General features: G+C 36.9%; 1 protein-coding gene and 1 long non-coding RNA gene across 2 annotated transcripts in view; both read left to right on the top strand.

Moving 5' to 3' along the window:
* LOC128795962 (uncharacterized) overlaps positions 1-8233 on the top strand; it is a 36849-nt gene extending 28616 nt beyond the window's left edge. Inside the window, exons 2-3 of the long non-coding RNA XR_008433679.1 lie at positions 7351-7454; positions 8006-8233. This is a non-coding gene — a long non-coding RNA (uncharacterized LOC128795962). The remainder of the gene's footprint in view (positions 1-7350; positions 7455-8005) is intronic.
* Positions 1-21182, top strand: part of EYA1 (EYA transcriptional coactivator and phosphatase 1) — a 158121-nt gene that overhangs the window by 44368 nt on the left and 92571 nt on the right. The gene's annotated exons all lie outside the window — the stretch shown is intronic.

Raw genomic sequence — 21182 nt, 5'->3', positions numbered from 1 at the left:
GACCATGCCCTTCCCTGCTGTACCAGTGTTGGTCTGACATCAGTGAGTAGTTGTGAGTGTTGTGCCCAGAGGTTCAGTTTAGGAAGAACTGAAAGGTTGGGACGGATATTTAGGTTGTGGATACGCAGAGCACTGTGTTGCATGCATAAGTTTTGAGTGCCTCTTCACATGATAGGACTAATCTGGTGTTTATATTAATCCCACAAGGTTCCTCCAAAGGTCAGGTCTGCTCTCTTCTACTGTTCCCACTTAATCTATTCAGAAGGACATTGTGCCTTGGCATCCTTTTTTGCTTTCTGCCCTTTGATGGGATTTTAAACTTTAAAATGAAAGTCAGATGTACAAAGCTACTGGGAACACAGATTTATCTTCAGAGTACTTCTGTTTTGCTGATCTTCACCAGATTATACCATTTGACTACTACTTAGTATTTCATATAACTCATAGGACATCTGCTCCTTGATTGGTGTCTGATTTGCTGTGCATTTTTTTAGCACAGTTAATTTTCAACACGAGGTGTCTCAAAAATATTCATACTACGAAAAGTGGTTCATCTGCTTTTATGAACGCTTAAATTTTTTTTGCAAGTGAATGAATCTCAGCCTTCTAAGGATGTATTTCAAAGTTGTCATCAGCTGTCTTTGTTACTTTGCATTCAAGAATGTTTTGTTTATGTGTCTGGATTAAGACTGGACTTAAGGGAGTGGGTGGGGACATTCCCATACATGCTCAAAGGGCATGTCTTGTATTTGTTTCAAAGAAAAACGCAAAAATAGAGAAAACATAAGCATTTAATGTATCAATCACATTTCTTACATTTCCCATTTGAAAAAAGAGATCCTGAGTATGCCTAGAGAAAGAAGTGAAAATCTGGTACTTTCCAGCCAGTAGTTTGAGAATACAGAACTGACCTGTCCAGCTTTATTAACAAGCTTGCATTCAGCAAGTACAGCACACCAGAAATTGCTTTGTGTAAGGTGTTGGAAAGACCAGATTCATAGATTTTTTTTGAGCCTTGCTCATCTCTCACAACTTTTTGCTTGGCTCCAATGTTTCTGTCCTTATAGGGCTGCTGAGAACTTGTAGCTGGTTTGTGTGAAGCTGAGGCTTTCATAAAGTCTTAATGAAATATATCCAACAGATAATTTCCAGCACAAACTGTTGGCAGGAAACATAAAGAGTTCCCTGAGATTCTCTGATAGTTTTATGCTTGGTGTCTAGATTTTTCCCCCACAAAATGTGTTATTTCTGCTGTAAAGACTCAATTTACAATGGTTATGTGTAGAGATAGAAAGCTTTTCCTTTTGATTTCTTTCTTTATGGATATGAACAGCAATTTAGAATTTTGTTCTCATCCTTGGAAGACTTGTAGGAGATTTAGTGCCACCTGATACTGTGGAGAGATGTACTAGATGGAGGGAGAGAAAAGCATGAGGCAGGAAGGGAGCAGATCTTCGTGTCCTTCTGAATATCAAAAGTTGTGATCATTTGGATTTGGCAACAGCTACTGAATTAACAGGATCAATGTATGGATAGATTGACAGTTTGCTCTTTGACTGGATTACTTGAATTCTGTCTGATTCAATCCCTGCAGTGCTTTGGGAAGGGTTCATTTAGCAACATGTAAGCAATCCAAGTTCTACAGATTTTGGCCAGTTTTACCAGAGAATCCCTCCCATGCTGCAAGCAGGAAAAATATTAGTGTTTTGGTTTCTTCCTATTTTAAGTAGATTTTTTTCTCCGGTGTAACTGAAGTTTTGTTGTTCATTATGCCAACTAGTATGTCACATGGAGAACTGAGGTAATGGAAATCGGCTGGGGAAGGACTTCACAGCGGAAGGAAGGAGTCCAGAAATGGCAGTAAAACTGCGATTTTTCATTTGGTTATTGAGGCCCATTAAATTTATGTTTAACTAAACAAACTTACAAGATATGGATTGATACACTGAGGAAAAAAACCTCTGGGGTCATTCCTGTATTTCAGGTTGCAGTAATTGAAAGTGTAAATTCATGTGCTGTTTCTTGGATTTTTTATGTAAAAGCTAGGCTAAAATAATGATTAATGGGACTTGTGGAAATAATAAAATACATACTTATTTGGGAAGTCATTCTCAGGTTAAATTTATAAATTTTAAATAGTTCCTGCACAGTTTATCCCAATGTCATCATAAAAGAGATTCACTTCTTGAAGTGATAATACTAGAGCAAAATTATGTTCACAGAAGTAGATTTCAAAAGAAACATTACCTAAATCAAAAAAACCCCAAATGCACAATAACTTAGGTACAGATGCAGTTTTAGAAATGAGTTTTGGTTTGCCTTTAAAAGGGCCATATCACATGTATTTCTTCCGTTGCCTCCTCATTCTTGTGCTTTCAGGTTCAGTAATGCAGGCGTGCAATGAGCAGAGCTTCACAAAGGCATTAACTGGTGCCAAGTACTGACTCCTCACTAGCAGATGCTGATGTGTAGAGTCAGGTTAGAAAACAAACTGCTGATGCAGCTCAGTTACAATATTTCCATACTGTACTGTGGTGATTTGACTGTTTTAGAGTACACGGTGCCACTATTCTGCCACATGTGAATGTTAAATTCTGCAAGTACTGGAGTATAGTGTGAAAACTCTGACTGCCAAAGTTTGGACTTTTAGGTGGCTGACAGGAATTTTCTTAAAGAAAAAAAGCCATGAAAACAGAAATTTTTCTTCTTAGGTAGATTGCTATCAAAATATCTCCATGTCACTTTCTTATTTGAGTATTTTTTCCCTTTTATGACTTATTGGAATTTTATCATACAGGCTGGGGAAGCAGGAGCAGATTTCTACGAGTAGAAATCATGGATTACAATTCAAATCTATGGTATGATCACTATTGCAACATCATGTGTAGAAGGCTGCTGAGGTTTTGGGGTAAGAAAACTACTTCCTGGAGGCAGGGGGAATGAACTTTGTAACTTAATAAGAAAAATAGAAGTCCCACTCTTAAAAAAACAAAATTCCTCTGCCCCGAATGCCTTAAACTTTGGATACCAGTCAGCATATTTCAGCATTGAATTTATGCTCCAATAGGACATTGTGGAAATGCAATCTGAAAAAGGAAATAAAATTACTACTGTATTTGTCCTGTATTTTATATAAAACAGGGGAACTCTCAATTTTATAATGCCTTGTGTGTTTTAGCTTGGTTTACTGAGGTCTCTTTTACTGGAGATCTCCTTAGAGAAGATGGGAAGTAGATGGAGAACTTCATTAGTTCTTGAAGGACTATAATCATCAGAGATCTTACTTCCCAGTCATTTGAATTAAATAATCTGTAATAAAATATACACAAATTATTTAAGTAGATTTAAGTAGATAACTGATATTTAAATAGATAACTGTGCCTGAAGAAGTTTGTTTATAGAAAAAAAAATCTTAATTTCAGTACATTGTCTCTGAAACTTCTTTCATAGACACCAAGTATATCTAGCACTCATAGAAATCAAGCTACTGAATTGTGGGCACCTTAGACAGAAAACACAGCCACTTTCATTTTCTCAAGACATGTATATTTTTGTTTGTTTGTTTGTAAAGAAATAGATGCAAGAGGGTATCTTATAAATAACAAAAAATATTTTGTGATAATTTTTCTTAGAATCCTTTTGCAAATTCCCACTAGAATAAAAACCTTTTGTATTCCAGTTATTCCTTTTGTAAAAGCCAAAACATTAATCAGTGAGGCTATTAAACTGTAACAATCTAAATATTGAGAAGGAAAGAGGCACTACATCTCTGTAATGACTCGTGAATGATTCATTTGTGTTAGTGTAAAATTAAACACCTACTTTTTATACAAAGTGAGGAACTGTTTGTGTTTTCAGTGCTGAAGGAGGTGCTAAACCAAATAACAGAGCAGCAGCAAGAAAGCCAAATGGCATTGTATTTGTTCAGCTTAAGAAGGGGGTGGTCAAAAAACATGAATAACAATACTGAAAGCACTGAGACATATTTTTGTATGAGGTAACCAGTGAGTGTGGAAGTGTAAATCCCTCAGAGAACATGTGTGAGACACAATGAGGTTTCTGCATTCTTTACGTGAGTCACTGAGAAGGTGAACAAAAACCAGACAGATACAGTGTATTTGGATTTTTCAGGAAAGGTTCAGATTCTCACAAGAAATAATTCAAGAAATATGTTACTGCTAAACTTCCATGTGGATCGAAAAGTGTCTGGGAGATTAAAAAACAAATAGAAATAGGAGATTGATATTCATCATGCAAAACCTTCAGCATCTATAATAAAAGTACTTTGATTAATGTACTTATTAATCAACTAAAAATAGGATGACTGGAGAGATGGCAAATTTAAGATAAGATAATGTAGGTGAAGATTAGGAAAGGCTGAAGAACTCCTGTGGGACCTCATGTAACTGGCAAATATGATGCCAACTATTTGGTGGGACCATGTGAGCTGCTGTAGTCATATCTCCTAGAGACATTTGAACATCATTTTGTGTAGCTCTTTGCCACTTCTACTCATAGCACAGCACCAAACAAAAATTAAAATAGTTTCATTGATACTAGAAAATATTTTCTTTGTGTAAGTAATAGGCCTGTGTTACTGGTAGAAGAAAAATCACTTTTAAGGTTCAGAAAGATTTAGAAGGGTACTAACAAAGGTAAAACCAATAATAAATGCAGTAATAAAATTATTTCTTTAGGTATGTTACATAATCCTTTTGCTTCAGAAGGCAAAATCATGGGCAACTGTATCCCTCTGTTTTTCTAAAAGAGTGATTGTTATCTTTCTGATAAAAATGTCTGGTACCATCAGACAAACTGCAAGCCTGCTGAGCTACAGTGGTCATTGTATTCCGGGTCTACTAGTAAAGATAAAAGTTTCTAAATGAGAATGCTTGTGAGTGTATGGTCGTTGAAAAGTGAAAGTTCAGATTGCAAACTCATCCATTTAGCTTTTGGGTCTTTCACATTTATTGTGTGCAAGGTGACACTTCTGTCTTATCTGTAAAGATATAACCTTCAGTATTCATATTAATTCATAACTGATCACCTCCAAATGAGCTAACTACTTAGACTTGTATGGTTTTAGTATCCTACCCTAGCTAAGTGCTTCTGGAGACTTAAAGCTCAAAACTCAGCCCACTCAAAAAGCTTGTTAATGGGTCCCACGTGACACAGCTATCAATTTTTTAGTATCAGATATACATGCTGTATCCATTATAACTTTCACTTAGGGGCAGGCTTGCCCTAACTGTACAGAAGCTTGTAAGGCTTTGCTTTTCTTTTTGGTCTGAAAGAAGGAAAAAAATTAACAATGCTAGATGAGAGTGAAGCTGCATATTGCAAAAGGCAATGTTTGCTGTGTGTCTGGCAGACAGAGGGCCTGATGCACTGCAGAGGCTTGCAAGATTCTCTCTCTGTTTTTAACATTTCCCAGGTTGTTTAAATGTGCATTGTAAGCAATGATAAAATGACAAGTTATCATTGATCTGTCCTTTCCTCCATCTCAGAGGGATTCGTTAAATAATGCATGTACCCATGTGAATTACCCTTCTTCACTATACCATCCCCAGACCATTAGCCAAATATAGCATCAGCAGCATCTTTCAACCCCTAAGAACCCTTTGGCTTTCATTTAATTAAATTATCCCATTATGAAAACTCTTATAATGAGATTAAATTTAATTATTTATTAGACACTTATTTGCACTAGGGAACCTATCAATTATGCATGGTTGTGCTAAACATTTTTCAATCCATCACCTTTCCTTTTCATGGAAGGTGCAATTTATTAAGTGCAACTGAAGTACTGTAACAGAAGAGCTGGAGCAGAAATGTGCATGCCATATTAGTTCAATTAATTGCAAATGTAATAGGAAAACAGAAATATGAAAATGTATCCTCTCTCCTTTTGAAATAAAGAACATTGACAGTATTGCATATTTTGCAATTATTTGGTAGATCTCATTTTTACATCCTACCTAATAAAATTAATGGACAGTCATTTTAAATCATGATTTTGGTTGTATTTTCTGTGTTAATGGTTCCTAATTGCACAGAAAATTCAGACGTAAAGCACAATTAGAATAGTTCAAAGAAATGTTTGCAGCACACTGTGACTTGTTGTTAAGTGCATGCAATAATTTCTTAATTGTTTATTGAAGACTCTAATGTTCTCTTAATATAAATTACACAGTCATAAAGATTAGATTTTAGGCAACCTGTTAAGTCATATAGCCATAAAACATTGTCAGTCACATATCTTCTTGATAAGCATTTGGATATGAAGGCAAAAACTCTAAGCTACCAATAATTGTTTCAAGCAGTATGACATTTTGTAATGAATTTAAGAAGAAGATATAAATGTCAATACAGCTCTGAGCTTTTCTTTTATAAGACCTTGTCAGTGTGTAATTAATTATTCAGCTAGAGTTCTGTGTGGCTCAGGGCAGCATTTCAAAGAGTTTTCTTTTATAAATCGCAAAGTCATCATAAGACTGCTTTTAATTGATTCTTCTTTTTTCCCATTTAGAAATTGTGTGTGTATAAAAACTCATGGACACCTGTGAGGTGGCATATGCAGTGCAGTGATAAAGTGAGGAGCAAGAGGCTTTTTAGTAGCAGTAGGCTTCAGCATATGCTTTTAATACATTGCAAAATTCTGCCTTGCTTTAAAAGTGCTTGTGTTTCATGTTCAGATTTGAATGGGGGTCAAACAGAAAGATTTATTTCCTTTTTTTTTTTTTTCCTCACTTATGCATGTAAGAGGATGTTTGCTTCATTAACTTTGAAATTCACTGGCCAAATAGACTGCATATTTTAGAGGATTTAAGTAAATGTGCCCCAAAGTTCACACAAATTATTATAGAGCATTTCAATCCTCATCTTGAAGGAATGAGACATGATGCATCTGTTAATAAAAACAAAAGAGTATTGCTTGTATTTGGCAAAACAGTAGTATTTTGTACTTAAGACTTTATCAATGTCACCTGTTGTTATTATTTGGTACTTTCTTCCTGAAAGTCAGGATAGTTAATTAAATCTCAGTGTACCCTAGTGGGTTTGATAGAATGGCTTTATTCCTGTGAGGGAGATTACATTCATTAGGACAACTTTCCAGATCACATTCAGAACTTAAGTTTGCTTTTTGGTATGCTGCTTTTGCCAGCTGAGAATTTAGCTCATATTTTGCAGAATAACCACTCATCTCCCACTTGGATAGATATGGTCATGTGTAAGATTAAGATGTAGTTACACAGAAGTTGTTTCTTCTGTTAAAGTACCAAGATCTTATGTGAAGCAAGTGATGGTACCATAACTGGTAATTTTTGGTTTCCGACACTTCCTCTGCAGAACCAAACCTCTGAATGAAGCTTAAAAATAGTGTCTACAGGAAAACCTTTGCAACATTACAGGACAATGAGATTACCATCTGCAAATCCTTGAATAGTGAAAGGGTGAGTTACATCTACATCTTCTCAGCCTAAAAGCAGCATTTTAATATATTTTTCAGCAAGTTGCAGCAAAAACTTCATTTAAACTTTGGCAAAGATTTCCATATTTTGCATTCTGAAACGTTGTTGCTGCAGTTAGCTGTGGAACAGCCCATCTTTGTCTGTGTAGGGGCCTGGTAAATTGGCAGTGGTTATTTTCATTTTTCCCACTGTATAATCAATTGGCAGCTTTGAACTCTTCTTTGAAATCTCCTTCAAGGATCATGTACACTACACACTACAATATGTTAGCAAATAATTTTAAATGCATACTTGAGACATGAAAATGAGATTAAAATAAAAATGAACATGAAAAGGCATGCTTGAGATATGACATCTGTCAGCCACCTGCTTAAATTATAGCTATCCAGTCAGGCCAGATGTACTGGTAGGTGTATGCAATTTTTACACCTATATTGCACGAAAGTTTCAGTGTTTGCAAATTGACTGTGGTTACAACTCTCTATATACTCCTTTCTTCCTTTTACATGTGATGATACCTTTTTTTTTTTCAGGTGAATAAAAGTGAGCTTTCTAAGAGCTTCAAAGGCTGAAGCATTACGTGAACCCTAAAACGAGCTTATGTTGTGGAGCAGAGCTTTTTTGATACATCTTCTCAATACTTTGAATACAAGTTTTGACAGTTTTACTTGAGCAAAGACATGGTCTATGAGGAAAAGTAGAATTTCAGTGATGAATTCATCATTGGTATGAAAACCTTGTAGGCAGGCTTTTTATTTACATCTTGCTAATGACTTAACTTTCTTCAAAATCCCTTATCTTTTGCATTTAATAAAGACCACAATTAATAGAACAATGCATAGATACCAGTGTCTTTAAAATCTACTGATTTCAGCTGTGTTCAGCTTTTGAGCTTTATTTTTAATGCTGATGGTGAAAACAAATTACATGGTCGAGTCTAGTTGGTTATAATCTTTGGTCACTTATCTTTATTAATAAAGGACAGAATCAATTTAGTATGGTTCTGAATTAATATAATTTAAAAATGTTTTTAAAAAAGATATTGAGTTTAGTACTAATATTATTTAGAGGTGTGAAATTTTCACCTTTGTTGCTTGTTTAGCGCTTTCCCCTTCCATTACTGTTTGACTAGAAACAGGTTTCTGAAGAGGAGTTAAGATAGTTGTAAAAATAATGTTGTATGAGGGAAATGATACTAAAAGAGAAAAACTTGTAAAAACCAGAGGGAACCATGGGTTTTCAGAAAATTGCACCATACAGTAAATTTTTAGGACATTCTAAATGCAAAGACTTTTCAACTTTTTTTTTATTTTCACACCTTTTAAAATATTTTTGATAGTTTAGGTAAAAAGATTCCTGAGTTGAGACTTGCTTGTTTCCAGAAAAAATCCTTTTCTACAAAGCATTGATAATTTTCCCGAATCAGATAACTCTAGCTGGAAATCATCAAAGCATCAGGTCATTAAGCGAGGATGAAAGACTCTTGCTTCACCTCTCCCTGATGCAAAGCTCTTTCCCACCATTTTAGGCTCTGAGGTTGCCAACAGTCTTCCCTTTTGCTTTGAAACAAGCTGACAGCCTCAGGCATTCCAGCAGGCTGTGTAACAAAGCCTTTTCAAGACCTACTTGGTGGAAAATCAGGTTATTCATGAGCTCATACATGGTGTCCATTGTTGTTGGCTTGTAGTTCTTTTCTGGTGGTCTCATCCTTCCCTGCATTGCTATAGTGCCTTTGATTTTATATTTTGGTACCCATCAAAGTAGACTGAAAGAATGGGTGAAGAAAGATGCTCTTCATTGACATCACTCTTGCTTATCATCTGCTGCTATGTGGTGAAGAGGAGAAAGTCAATCTGACCCACATACGAGAGAGGATAGTCCAACTGTTAACAGCACCAGGTCTGAGACTGAAAAAAAAAATTCAAACAATCTATAATATAAATAAGAAGTGACTTTTTGGTTGCAGCCATAGCTGGTCCCTGAAAGGAAGCAATGCACAATTTTTGTCTGTAGTGTTGTTTTCCTTCCTTCACCAGCTCAATAGGATGAACCTGATTTCTTGAGGTACAGTTTTACTTTTGTAGGTAGGGACTGAAAGGCTCTTGTGTGACAACTGACAGATCTTACCCTCTGGGGAACTGTCTTTCTATGTAAAATGAAGTTGCCCTGTCAGCAAAATCAAAAACTTCATTAAAATAGCTGAACAGAACTGTAAATGGAGATCAGGCAGTTCTTGTTATAACTTCCAGGCAGTTTCTTGGTATAACCTGGTTTCCTAAAGCAAAAAGGCTTTTGCAACCACATTCTTTGTATGTGTCTGTCTAGCTGCATGTCTCCTAATAATAACTTCTCAATTTCTTGGGAAATCTCAATCCAGTCTGATGGAAAGCTAGCCAACCTCACACATGTCACACTCCTTTAAGCTTTAGGAAAAGACAAAGATGGATTGTGGAGAATGTGTGGAAGTGCCCTTGGCTGATGAGAGGCTAAAGACAAATTTGTCTTTGGGTGGACACCTGTGAAACTCCAGGATAGGGCTGCTGTGTGCTGATGATGGTATGGTTGGAGGCATGCCGGCCTCCAGTGCAGGCAAGCTGCCTTTTGGTCCTGAAGGTGCTGTTGATGACACAACCCCTGTGTGTCCCTCTCCCCAAACTAGGGTGTTGGTAAGAGGTACCTGGTTGGTCTGTATCAACCCCAAGCCATTGCACCCTCAGGACTTCCAAGCCTAGAGAATTCACTTTTAAGCACCTTGCATCCCAAAAGCCAGACCCTTTCCTCTCCAGAACTAGACCAATCTCATCAGCAAACCTCTCCTTCTTCCCTGCCACTTGAGTCTCTTCTCTTAAGCCACCCCATGATCTTCTCTTCGGGTTTCCCAACACGGAAGCTCCAAAGCCATTGCAGCTGCTTCACCACTAGATTTCAGCCTGCATCAAAGCGCTGCTTTGAGCCAGCTGCGCTGCTGCTGGCTGCCCATGTTCATTCCTCTGCCTCCATGGGTGCTGGATCTCTTGAAGTTATCTCTGTTGGGAAAAATGTCCTCCCTTCCCCCATTCTGGTTTTCAGGAGATGAAAAAACTGGTTAGAAGCAGCAACTGTGAAAATTGAAGCCTGTGAGCTATAAAACAGAGGGAATCTCTGGCAAGGCCCTGTAAGTAACTCTAAGCCTGTAATTCTCTCTACTCACAGCCTTGCTCTAAAATACCCTGGCTGACCTTCCTGGCACATTGTGGGGAAAGTTCAAATATAGTCAAATGCAGAAATACTTCATTTATACTAGCTGTCATTAGCTTCTGGAATGTCAAAGCACAATTTCTCGGACTACTTGATGGGTTACAGGTTGATTATCTCTTATTCTAGTTTTAGTGGTTCTTTTGATCCTTTTTTTTTTTTTTCATAATTGTACTTCTAATTATTTTAGAAGTTCCCAGGATACTGATACTCTATGCATCTAAAGGGCATTTCAGGAAAAATAATAATGGGAGTATCCTTAGAGATGAGGATTAGGAGCAGCACAAGGAATAGAGTAACTCTCATTAGGCTGCAGACTTTTTCTTCTGGGTATAAAATGCTAATGGAGCATCCTGTAGTATCTGTATGAAAAGACTCTATGTTCCTTCTGTATTTATAGATTGCAGAGTGGGAGATGCAGACAGTGCATACCCAGAATTAGATAGTTATTTTAGATGGTGGAAAGCAGGAGGGAAATTTATGTGTGAGAACATAATCATGTGACTTATTCAAATTAATAGAAATTGCATAGTGTAGTCTCTATGCAGCACTTCGAAAATTTTCCTGGGTGTTTTTATGCAATCAGAATAATATGCAGGCAATGAAGCAAAGCCAATGTAAATACAAAGTGTTCATATAATTTTGCATGTTTTTAATTATTGACATAAACTCCACTTTTCTCCAGAAATAAAAAATACACATGAATGAAGTAGGCAAACACAAAAGAAAACTGTTTCAGCAATTATTTAGAATGGAAATATTTTTAAAATTTACTTTCTAATGAAGTCACTAAACTTGCTTGCACATTTAGAAAAAAATATTTAAAATCTTTACTCCCATATAAGTATAAAAACCCCCAAAATACAGATTATTGCATCACTCTAGATGGGATATTTATGTCAATCACCAGGTATCAAACAACCTTCTGGTAATGTATCCAGAGTCTTAATTTGATCTCAATATTGGGTTAAATTAATTCTTTGTGTTCTGAAGACTAGCTGCACTGCAGGATGATACGAGAAAGGTATGGGAGGTAAAAGGAAAGGCTTCTGCATTTGCTTCAGAATCCATCTATCCACTGTGTCCTGTGTCCAGTTACTGCTGGCTTAGTAAAAGACAAGTGGTGCTTATCATTAATTAAGCAATGAATGGTGTTAATTTTATTATCCACTGGGCTTTCATTCAACATCATAAATCCAAAGGAAAGCTCATGGTTTCTGATTGTCAGTTCAGTTCAGGGAAAGAATGAAAGATGAAGCTGTTATGTCTGAGAGCAAATATCATATGGTGTCTGCATCCCCTCCAAAACTCAAGAGTCGCAGAACTAATTTCAGCTGTTAGTAAATTGCTGTACCACCTTGGCTTTCCCAGGACAGATGCAGCAGGTCAATGCCTGTAAAATGAGAATAATTCTGAATCAATATAGCCTTTAAAAAACCTGGCATGAAAAGTAGGTATTCTGCAGCTTTCCCTGTCTACCAAGTACTTTTCACATTTTGAAGTCTTGTCAAACCAAGCAGTAATCTTCCACCAAATAATTCCATCACCAATTAGTCTGTCATGGGCTTTGTCAGTTCATCTTAACTTCTCTGCCCTATAGACTGAATGCTGGATGCAAAAGATCAGAGAAAATAAATGTTTTGCTTTCTCTCTGTATAACACAGCTTTAACCCAAAGATCCTCAACTGCTGAAGTTGTGAAGCAACAAAATTCCTTCCAAGACCCCAAACTCAAAAAAGAAACAATCCCATCTCCAGCAGAACCAAGAATCTCACACCCTTCCTAGCAAGATGCGGTGTAGGAATGGTTAGAGGGGTAAGGAGGAATAAATAACAAATTGATCAGTATCAGAGAGAGTGATTCCCTACATGTCACAAACGAAATAGAAACACCTTCTTGATTCTATAGAGTATCTAAGAGAATAAATTCCCCTGGCAAATACGTGTGGGTATTCCCCCAGAGAAGGAAATTTTAACAGGCTCATGTAAAGAAAGACAAACTGTGCAAATTGAGTAATGAAACAGTAAATTGTGAGAGCTGGAAAATCGTGCAAGGTGAATGTGTCATTGTCAGCTGTTGCTGGCAGCTCATGAACAGATGGAGAGCAAAACCTTGAGCCACCCAGCTTGTGATGCCACAGGAGTGTCCCCACTGCCAGTATAATTCAGAATATCAGTGATTCCTGCTTCAGGGGTTCAGATCAAGAGAGATGAGAGACTGAACACAGAAATGATCCAATAAATACATCCACTCCTTTCTCTTATCTGCAGAGTCAAGAGGAGGGAAGTAAGCATGTGACATGCCATAGGGCAGTCACCCCTGCGTGACAAAAAACTCCTAGGAAGGCATCTGTAATGAGCTTAGGGGCGAGACACCGGCGTGTTGGACAATGCGTTGACTTCTGTGATAAATGTGTTCTGAAAAGTAATTTCCGGAGCTAGCAAGGAATTATGTAAATGGAGAAATAATCAGATAAGGTGATCAAGAATGGAGAAATGAAACAGTCTTTCAGGGTTCAGTTATGAAAAGATTATTGGAATGCATTCAGCAGTATTCAGCTAATGAAGTTAGAGTTGTAATTGCAGGCAGGTGAGGAAACCAAACAAATTTTAAATGATAAATCAGTATTTATGTTTTTTAGACTTGGAGGAAGTCAGTTCAGTTTTTTTCATTTTTTTAAATTTCTATTTTGTGAATCCATTTGCACATTTCAAAAGTACATTATTTGGGATTTTCAAATAATGGAGCTAATCCAAGATCAATTCAAGTGACGAAAATTTGCTGGATTTATGTTTTTCAGTAGAACTAACCCTACAGAGAAGTTAATTTGGATAGCAAGGCATTTGATGCTAGGCAGGGAAGGATGCTGTGGCTTATTAGTTCTTCTGGGATGGAAGGAAAGAAACACATTGCCAAATGCTAAAGGAGATATTAACTGTCACTCCCCTGAGCACATGACATCTATGTGGAAATCTTATGAAGTCTGGGTATCACTATTTTTATTACATATTAGGTTATCACATTTCCACTGATGTCTGCCCATGTACTTTCATGTTTATTGACTGTTAGATGACATCACTGCTTTCTGATTGCAAATACTTTGTATTACTACTAGTTCTTAGCTATTTGAGGGAAGATTTATTGGTGTTATCCATGGATCTTTCTAGCAGGAGAAAAGCTACACATGCTTAACAGCACTAAATTTGGAAATTTGGCAGGTATCCCTAAGCTGTGTAGTACAGTTTTATTAAACCAGAGAAACTTACATCTTGCAGAGTTACAAGCAAGCTCAGGTGAGTGTAAAGATTTGGCAAATCAGTGTCTCAAACCAATGTCTTAAATCTCTGTGATTTATTGGGTTTTTATTCATAGTCATGATTTTCTAAACCAAATGTAAACAGAAGTCTTCAAACCTCTTATTCAGGCTCTCTAAAATCTACTTCTCTTATTAATTATTAGGGAACATTTTTATTGCATATTAACTTACAGCTATTTTCTCACTGCCATTCATTTCAAGTAATTTTATTTTACCCATTCAAATTTTGAGGAACTGGTATCTTGGTGAACTTCAGTGCATCCAAACATGATGAGATAACTAGACCTGTTTGCAGCAACATGGACTGTGAGGATAGGCTCCAGCCAGCAGTACACAGCCCTCTTGAGGTCAGAAGGACAACTGATGGGGTACCACAGTCCACCTTTGGACTGCGCTGCAGGGCAGTGGCCTGGGCTGAAGCAGGCCCCAACACTGGTTGACAGTAACCTTGTAATGTAGGACCTGCTCAAATGCATTTCATCCTGCACATTCGTCAGATGGTAAAAAAATTTTAGGCAACCCCACGTTACATTGATGTGAAAAAATAGTTGACCTAAAAGTTGTTGCTTTAGTACACATGCTACATAACTATATACTATTATTTACTTATCAGAAAAAACAGAGGCAAATCCTGTAATTAATCAGCTAGTAGAGAAAGATTTGTATGAGCTTCCTGCTGTGCTTGGTATACCACATTTGCCTAAGACCAATTGCTGTGATGCTGATTCTGTTTTAATTCAAGTTTTAGAGATGCATACACAATATTTTATAGTATTTTGAAGGTGAAGATATTATATTAAGAGTGTTTTCTCATTAAAAAAAAAAAAAAAAACAAAAACCAAAAGAAAAAAAACAAAACAAAACAAAAAAAACCCAAAACCCAAAACAAACTATAAAAACCCCAGCTGAAAACAATGAGTATTTTATGAGAAAGGAGACTAGAGAAGAGAAATTAGGGCTATCATTGCTGCTTTGTGGCAGCTTTTTTGGGGTTTCACAGAGGAACAAGAGCCAGCTGAGGGGCAGCCACTCTCCATCCCTTGGATTTTCCATTTTCAATGGTTCCTGAGACCACCACACAGTTCCTGAGACTATTTTTGAATTCAAAACTATTCTAGATACAGATTAAGGTTCAGGAGGGGTAGTCTTCATTCTGGAGGCTTGAGGGGTGGGTAAGCACTTCATCAGTGGCTGCAGGGGCTGGGGATGCCTTAGTGTATGGCCAAAGCCCATTGGGGCTTGGTGGAGCAGGAGATGTCCTCAGCCAGGGCAATGAAGCCCATGTGTCCCGGGCACCATAAGGCATCACATGCAGCATTCAGTCTCCAGAAGTTTAATTCCGGGTTTTTTTCAATAACCAGTCATCTGCAGTGGAGTACATTGGTGGAATATATTTCAAACTATTGCATTTTCAGGCTACTAACACTACTAAATTTTTCAAGGTGTCTCTAATTTTGGCTTTTGTGCTTTCCAAAAGAGCTATTAAAAATCAGCCTGATTACAAAAAATATCCTGCTTGTAATTACAGTGGCCCTAGATTCAACGAAAACAAATAAGCATTTCTGAGTTGCACTCAACACATTCCTTATACTAATAGCAGACAGATTGCAATTCTTTAAAAATCAAATTATAGGAGTTAAAACTAGGTTTTTAACTTTGCTTCAAGTTCTTCATGCAGTTGCCTGCTGTTGTGTGTAGCTGTGTGTCCTGTTCTCCTTATGATATTGCATTCTTCCAGTACCACTGCAAGAAAAGCATTCTGCCTCTGCCCAGTGTGCAGCACCCATGCTGTGTCTCTCAGCTCATAAACTGGCATCCAGTGCAAGATGAACTTTCATTTGTCTGGGCCTAGTTTAGCAACACTGTTTACTGGAGGTGGTTGTGCGTGGAGATTCCTGCATTGTGCAAGGCAAGGCATCCCTAAAGATGCATTTTCAGAACTTTCTCAGGTGAATAGCTTGGGTGGATATGAATGCTTTGCTCTTTTGGGCATGCAGATGTGGTACAAGACAGAGGTATAGGATTTAGTTTTTTAGGTACTGGAATCACAATTTTGCTTGTTCTTAATTCTTGTGAAACTCACTTGAATTTTTTTTTAACCTATTTCCCTCTTAATTAGTGACAGGTTTGCAGGGACAAAATTTCTGACTGTTGTCTGTGACTTTTTTTCCCCCTTGAGCCCAGGTTTGAAAGGGATCTATCATCTTCTGGTTTTTGGCTCAAAGTATAATTATGAATAATTGGTTTAAGAATTAAATATTTCCTCAAAGGTATATTTTAAAGCAGGATATATATGTAGAAGATCTGTATAATGCCATTAAAGTAAAAAAAAAAAAAAAAAAATCCTTAGTAGTAGCCTGGAAGTATCCAAGCAGTAAAAAGACTTTAAGCTTTGTTTACATTTTGGCTGCAAGAGGTGCCTCTCTTTAAGTATTTAGATAAACAAACCAAAGCTGCTGTTTTCATTAACATGTAACACAGAGCCCAGTTTCCTTACCTGAGAGAGCGTTAAACTAAAATTCAGTGGCAGAAAGCAATTTGATCTCTTGCAAATATAAATCTTGATAAACCTTATGCTATGGAAAAAAAACCCAACAAACCAACCTTCAAATTTTGTACCTATTGACATTGCTTAATAAAAACATCTCGAGTGCTGGTGCTTCTGGGTGTGTTTCCAATAGCAATGTGATTGCAAGGCTCCGTGGATAAAGTTACCAATCCTTTGAATTCTGACCTTCAGTCTAAAACAGCTTTAGAGGTTACTCTTTTTCCTTTTTGTGAGATTGCAGAGAAAAAATTAATGCTGCTGGAAGGAAGCGGGGGAGGGAGCTGGGCTTGGAGATGAGAACTGGGTCTTTGAAGCCATCTGAGAAGTTTTCCTCTGGCCTTGATTTGCAACAACAAATATTGGCAGTCTGAGTCAGTAATTATGCGAAGTTTCAAAACAGAGCCGAATGCTCAATTTTGAAACTTCTGTGAATACAATTACTATTGAGACCAAATTGATTGTAGGGGAAATTGTACTGTTGGGTTCGACAAAGTCTGGATTCTTGGGGCAGCTGTAGCCACCAAAACCTGAGAGTATCTTAAGTCCATCATCTGTGTCTGCAGGGAGGGGACACCTCAAAACTGAGTTCCCTGCATTGACTGGAAGTGTCTCTTCTCTGAGGATAAGGGTTTGGATGATCACCTTTGACTAAATCCTTAATTTTAGATGATTACATACAGGTGAGAATCTAGCTTCTGCTGAACAAATGATGCTCATGATATAATTACTGTAAGGTTTACAAGAATTTACTGTGTTAAATTACCTAAAAACAGTTTCTGGGAGAAACATTGTTGCAAGTATAAAATAAATCACAGGACTATTTTAACTTAGACTTCCACTTTGTCCTTTTCTTTACAAGGCCCACAGTGGGGAATATTTATGCATGTCACTTTTAGAAGATACTCAGATCACCAAAAGAAAAATTGTGTGACTGAATGCTTCAAAGTTAAGGATGTACGTATTTACTGCATTCAGCTAATGCAAGGTTTGTAATTTGAATGTGTATTTATGAGCCACTTATATTAATCATTAATGCAGGTTTGTCTTAATAATATGTCAAAGTGAGCTTGGGTTGCTGTTCTTTCAATATTTTTTCTAATTCAAAATGCTTTAATCAATAATTATTTTCTCTATATAATAATTTAGGGTTTCTTGTGCAACCTTATATGTCAGTAGCTGAAAAATTATGTAATAATTGGCATAAATAACTAAAATACTGTAATGATCCACTGCTCCATCTACTGTTGAACAGTGACATGAATAACACTCCAGAAAAAAATACAAAATGCATTTAGGAAATAATAACAAAATGGAATTTAAAACAAAAAAACTATTGTTTCTATGGTTAGAGAAAAAACATCTTTTCCTAGCAGACTAAAGTATTCTGACTTTCAGAGTTGAAAAACAGAGGAACTTTTCATCTTCTTTTTCACCTTATAGGAGGTGCTGAGAAAACTTTTTGTTCATGTTAGTGGGAAAAAGTTGGAAGAAAGACAGTCTAATATTACTGAGCTGACTCATGTCATACAGTGCACTGTATTTATATCACTGGCAAAAATGTAAGTTATTGCTGTGGAAAAAAAATTTGCAATGGTTTCTAAGTTCTACCTTTATTCTGGTAGCACTAAATGAAAGATGAGGAAGGTCTAAGCAGTCGTGGGAGGATGAACTATGGAAAAATGGCATGTGTGTGAAATGATGTGTTTTATAGTCTTTACAGAACAACAGGAGTTGATTATTTTGTCAGCTCACTGGTAATCTCTCATTTGCAGTGTGCTCTTCCTGCAACACAGTCTTCCGAGGATCTACTGATTATAGCTTCTGTCACCCCTTAGAATGCTAGCAAGCTGCTTCTCATCATCAGTGGTGCATTTGATTTGAATTGTTCATTTTTATAAGAAAATTATTATTCCCATATCACAGTGAAGGATGATTATTTTCAAAGTTTAGGTAGTTATGTTTCCATGCTGAGCTGGAGTAAAAGCCTGAATGTCAATTAGAAAAATTAGCTCTTTCTTAAGGAAGCTCATAGCTTGTAATTTATTCCCTTCATTCACCCCCTATCTTGTCAACTGATAATTCTTCAAATAACTTTCTTCAGACACATATTTGTTGTCTTCAGCAGGACTTCTTTTATAAATAGCTACGTATTTATGTATCTTTTGAGCAGAGGTTTTTGTGCGGCAAATAAAAGTAACACTCTACTGATTCTTAGGTACTGCAGAGAGTATTAAAAGTCCCCCTGTAAAACTCTTGAACTTTATTGGAAAATGGAAGGTAATTTTCTATAGTTCAATTTGAAAGCTGAGACATTGCTGAAATGAAGACTGTTGTATCTGGAAAAGCTACATTACTCTTAAACCTGGAGTAGATCTCAGAGCTCTGCCCTCAGGATGTCACAGACCCGGTGTCTCAGTCTTTAGGGAAAAGCCATCACTTTTGGGTAGAACATCTACTTCAGATGATCTGGAGACAAAAGCTTTTTAGTATTTTTGTGTGCCAATCATTGCCTCCATGAGATTTCTAGAAGAGACAAGTAATGTAGAGTGCTAAAAAATACCCAAATGGGAATGATAATATTAGATACATTTAAAATTTAAGTTCAGCTATGAAACCTTTCCTTTACCCTGCCAAACTACTTTTTTATTTTGCGTTTGGAGTACTGAGTATATATATAATTTACACTACTGGTGCTTGTAAACATATATATATACATAGATATATACACTATTTTTTTCTCCCTTTAATACAGTGCTTTTAGGATGCAAGAAATCTACTGAAAAAACAAGCATAGTTTCACTCTGGAGAATGAAAAAGTGAGATACACTAAGGTATTGGCTTTCAAACTAGACTTCGAACGCTTTCTGTGGGCAGTCTCTGCATCTGTTTATGTCATAGCTGTCAACTATTTCAGAATCATTTGTAAGTCATGCATTCATTCACAAAGCTAAAGCAGCATATACTAAAGATTAATAAAGATTACTATTTCCTATTTTTAATTATACTAAATGGTTCTGTAATTTGTACTGAAGTGATGGATTGAAAACAACTACAATTGCATGCAAACTAACAAAACCAGCAAACTGGGGCCAGCAGTTCATACATGTTTTGGCTAAGGACAAACACAGTACATACCTTTTCTTATAACACATTGCACACAGACCTTAGTTCAATATGAATTTTATCCAATATATCTTGAAAGAATATAATTAAATTGTTCTTAGGCACACTGATAGTTTTTGGACAGAACACTTTAAATGGTTGATTTCTGTCACTTTTTTCTGTTTCTATTTACCAAGGTCTTTCTGCTTTCGCTCACATGAGTAGCATGAGACAATATGGGCTCCTGTCAAATGCTGCAAACTTCTGTTCCAGCCAGGGATGTCTCCAGGCAACAGCTGCTATGTGTAAGATAAAACTTGTATGGAGGCATAGGAGGGACAGTGCTGCTTCAGAAGGTTCTGACGTTGCACTGCAGTTGTTATGGGAAGAGCCAGGTGGTGGCTCTCAGGAGCAATGGGATACATCGCTTGCTTTAGTGAAGTGTGGTCTTCCTAGGCCTATTTCTGATATTAAATATTTCAGTAGTATTTCCTACTTGGAGACAAACATATGAACATCCCACTGTTCCATCTTACATCTAATTTTTCTTAATTACCACAACCGTGGCACCTAAGCACCAAGTAAATGTTGTGTTCCAGATGGACCCATTTTACTTGTGCTAAAACAAGTGTGTGACACTGCATATGAAGTTAAAACCATATTGCATGAGTAATGGTTGTAGTAATATACCCAGTAGCTTGTTGTGCATTTGATGTTATGTAATAGGCCCGGTCCTTTATTTCTTAGGACTCTTGAGATGCCAGCTGCATCACTGGGAATGAAGAATTAGGACAAATTTAGGCATGATGCAAATCCCACTGAAATCTCTGTTCCAAAACCAGTGTTAGTGCAATTGTGGTTTGAAAATGATGTTGGGTGCCAGTGACCAACAACGCACCCTGCACTGATTTGGTATGTAGTTACTGGGAAGAACAAACCCCAAAAGATAAGTAAATAAACCTCTTTTAAGTAGATTTCAAATCGGTGCAGTACTCAGCTGTCATAATTAGATTACCTATGGAAATAAAAAGAACTGCACTCAAACCAAATGAGGATCTGGTCCATGGTATCAGCTGTAGGATAAGTTCATAGGTTAGACCCTATCATGGGGTAATGATATACACTGATCTGAAGTCCAATCTTCAGACATCAGATAAAGAACTTTAAGGCACTCTTTAATGGCTGTATAAACACAGAGGACCCTACTTTATCTCATATCCCCCATCTAGATCATTTATATGGCTTCAGTTCCCATACTGCCTACATGCCATACTACAGAAGAGATTAAAAATTCAAAGCTGATTCTTTTCTTGCAATGCATTGTCAACACCCTTTTTCTGATCATCTTAGCCTCTGTGTAATTTATCCCATGTTTATTCTCACATCATCAAGCTCTCTACGTGTGTGTGGGGATCTGTCTTACTTTAATTAAATACAGAGACTGGGCACACTCCTGAAGTTATTACTTAGATATAACTCCCAGTAGGGACTACAAACTAAGCAATAATAA

Source organism: Vidua chalybeata, chromosome 1 (genome assembly GCF_026979565.1).
Source record: "Vidua chalybeata isolate OUT-0048 chromosome 1, bVidCha1 merged haplotype, whole genome shotgun sequence".
In the NCBI taxonomy this organism is placed as follows: domain Eukaryota; kingdom Metazoa; phylum Chordata; class Aves; order Passeriformes; family Viduidae; genus Vidua; species Vidua chalybeata.
This window is presented reverse-complemented; position numbering and strand designations above follow the sequence as displayed.